The sequence below is a fragment of the Perognathus longimembris genome, unplaced genomic scaffold (assembly GCF_023159225.1).
Source record: "Perognathus longimembris pacificus isolate PPM17 unplaced genomic scaffold, ASM2315922v1 HiC_scaffold_162, whole genome shotgun sequence".
In the NCBI taxonomy this organism is placed as follows: Eukaryota; Metazoa; Chordata; class Mammalia; order Rodentia; family Heteromyidae; genus Perognathus; species Perognathus longimembris.
The window spans coordinates 3227-6849 of record NW_025956639.1 but is presented as its reverse complement, the minus strand read 5'-3'; the positions used below and the strand labels follow the sequence as shown (position 1 = coordinate 6849).

General features: G+C 38.1%; 1 pseudogene; it reads right to left on the bottom strand.

The window, feature by feature from the left end:
* Positions 1-283: 283 nt before the first annotated feature.
* LOC125344597 lies at positions 284-1639 on the bottom strand (annotated as a pseudogene).
* Positions 1640-3623: the final 1984 nt, after the last annotated feature.

The following is a 3623-nucleotide window of genomic DNA, read 5'->3' as shown; positions in this document are numbered from 1 at the left end:
CTCTTGCATTAAACTAAAGACCTGTTTAATAATAATAATAATAAAGAAAATGTACAAAGGTACTTAGAGCTGTTACTTTCTAAGTACAGAATACCCTAGAAAATTCAAGGCATCTTAATCTCCATTGAGAACAACAACAACAACAAAAGAAGAGTATTTGTCATGCTGTTAAATGAATCATTATGGATAAAACTGGTGCAAACTGGTCAAACAGATCCAACCCACACTGATGTCCAAGCTGGCATATTGGAAACTAATACGTTACTGATGGTCAATGGAGAGTTTAAAAGATTTTGCCTTTCTTCTTGTTCTTTTCCAAGGTTTGTGAAGAGTTCTATTGTTCTAAGATGCATTGCTGAGCTTCCCAGTTGCCTTTCTCCTCCTCAAACTGATGCCGTTTTTCCTCTGATTCTTTGTGCTGGGCTTCCAAATTCTTTTTCATCTGCTTATGGCACTGCCGGAGCTCAGCCTCAGAGTCCTTCAGGTTCTGGACCTTCTCCTTGACCTTCATCTCAAACACCTGCTCCATCTCCATCTCCATTTTCTTCATCTTGGCTACATGCTCCCTTCTTTCCTCCTCCATTTGTACCAGCAGGCTTTTGGTAGGCTGTACTTTAATCTTGTTGTTATCCACTCCCTTGTAAGTCATAGCTGCCAGCTTTCTGCTTCAGTAATTCTCATAATGTACTATATTAGTAATTCTCATAATGTAATATATTCTCATAATGTAATATATTCTCATAATGTGCTATCTTTTAAGTCTTTCATATGTGTTCTTATCAACATATTCCTTAGAATTGTAAAATCACAATGTTTACCATTTTCAACTTCAGGTACACCCCAAGGATATTGCCTTACTCTGAACCCTCTGGCCATTAACTTCAATGATCTTGTTACTACCTAGTACAGCAAGAGGTAAATGGTCCTTTATCTTTTCAACCAACTTATTTTCTTCTTCATCGTCTGTTTCTGGAAATGCATATATTTTAATTTTATGTGCTTGGATTTCTTTCGTTATCTGTTTTTTAAACTGCTGGCATGCCTTTGGTGTGAGCATGTTTGCTTTGACAATTAGTGGGATGATACTCACTTTTTCATACAAACGTTTCATGAACTCAATATCCAATGGTTTAAATCCATGTCCTGAAGGAGTGATGAAGTATAAGCAGCACTGCACTGTGTTATCAGGCATCTGCCGCCTGTTCATCCGGGATACTGTATTCAGGTAATCCTCAAGTTTCCTACTGATGTAGTTGATAACAGACTGCCAGCCATTACTATTATCCACTGCATCCAAAGCCTGGAGTATCAACTATGATGAGCAGCAACTGAACTCCACTTTCTTTGATTAAAACCTTGTATTGTTCCACCTGTACAGACTTTGTTATTCTATGGGAAGGCCCTGGGTACTCTGGAGAAGTCAAATCTGTGAGAAATAATGAGTTTATTAATGTTGACTTTCCCAGTCCAGATTCACCTACTACCATAAGTGTGAATTCAAACCCTCTTTTCACTGACTTTCTGTATACTTGGTTTGGGAGATTGGCAAATCCCACATAGCCTTCAAGGTTCTTCTCTACCATGGTGATGCTATTGACCTCCTCTCCTCGGCAGCAGTGGATCTCTCACTGACCAACATCCCTTCCCGCTATGGCAACCAGCCCCAGCACGCCTTAGCCCACCGATCCTCCAAAGCCACCTAAGCCAATTCCCCCCACTGGCAGCTTTAAGGATTCTTTCCTGTCTCTGTTGATCCTGTATGGATTGCAATATGTTGATAAGATATCTTATTCTGTTCTGCTCTATTTAGGTTCTAGAAGTTTTTTGTACGAGGATGGGCCTATCCTTCTGGATACTGTGAAGTTCTCTGGCAGGATGCTGGTAAAAAAAAAAGTTACTATTTATTTCCTTGACAAGGTTCTACTCAATACCTATTAGCCTTTAACTAAGCTTCCTCACTGTATCTTGGAGCTCCTGTAGTGTTCTATATTGCTCTTTTGATTGATTATGAATTATTTTTTGTTCCTTCTCTATAAACTCTAGACTATCATCAGTTCCAGAGATTCATTCCTCTGCATCACCTATTCTGGATTCAAGACTTTCTATTTTTTTAATCTCCATTCCTTCTGATTGGTCATTCTTTAGAGCTTTCATCTGTAAGGTATAGTTTTTGGTCCTGTATGGATTTCTTTACTTCATTAATTTGGATCTGAGTGCTTTCTCTCCAATCTTGTAGCTGAGTGTATTTGTTCCATTCCTTTTCCTTCTATTGGAATTCATTGAGCCTTCAGTTTGTGGAGGACATGAATTCCTCTATAAAACTTTGGTCAGCCCCTGGTATTTATGTTTGGCTGCCTGTATGCTTTCCATGTTTTCATTGATCATATTTGCCAGTAGTGCTTGTGGAGCATTTTGAGGACTATCCTGTAGGTTTTTCATTGATTCCTCTATTTCGAGTTGGATTTGAGTGGAGAGTCTCAACTGGCTTCTTATTTTTCTTCTGTCCACATTGGAAGTATTGAAAGTCCAATAGCACACCGGAACACTATTTTAAGGCACAAAACAACCCAGGCTGGAACCCAGTAGTTGTACAAATTTTAAAAGTTCACTATCATAGCTAAATTCATTCTCTCCCTTTTTGGATGTACAAACAAATTTAGTGCTCCCACAGAATATAATAATCTTACATACAACATATAATGGTAATCATACACAAGCATATAAACAGAAGAACTGGCAAACTGTAAAAACTGCAGAATAAGAAAACAATTGTATATATTTTTCAAATTTTCCTGCAATGCAGAGGGCCAGCCATAGCATGAACAAGAATTTCAAGGGGCAAGGGGATTGATGTTGAAGGAGACAGAGAGAAGACTGGTGGCACAACTGTGTTTATTCCAGCAAAAGCTTTATCTATATACACCTTCTATATCTGTAACATGCTTATACACTGTTGTCTTATAAGTGCAGACTGCATGCAACCTTCCTCATTCTAATTCAAATAATCTTTATCACTATACTCCCCCAGATAAGCCCCCAGGCTCTGAAGCTGAAAGAAGAACTTCTGCAAAACAAAAGGGTAAGTACTTGCAGCTCTGAGGATTGGAGTCAATGGTGGTGGAGCCTTTGCTCATGCCTTACCAGTTCCAGGCACCCCAGGATCTGCAACATTGCAAGTCAAACATTCCTGGTTAAGGTTAATTTATTTTTGTCATTTTTTAAAAGAATTTAAGAAAGCATCTCAATGTAATGAAGGCTGATGTATAACTTTAAGTCTTCCTGCCTTAATTATAAGGGTGTTGCAATTTTCAATATACAGCTTTACGCCTGACAATTACTGGTTCTTTCTATGATGATCTGCAAGTAAGGTTTATTCCTTATAAAAATGCTAAATAGTTACTGATTGTAAAATTGCACACTAAGGATCACTAAGTGGTACAGAATAGGGTATCAAAGAAGAGCATCTGATGCTAAATTTGCTTTTACATCATATCCACTAATCACTTTTTTCCACAGAAAGCAATAAGCAACAATGATACCAACAAGTCATGCATCTAGACTGCAGTATTTTAGAGAAATTAGACAGGTAGCTCATGCCAGTAATCCTAATTACTCAGCAGGAT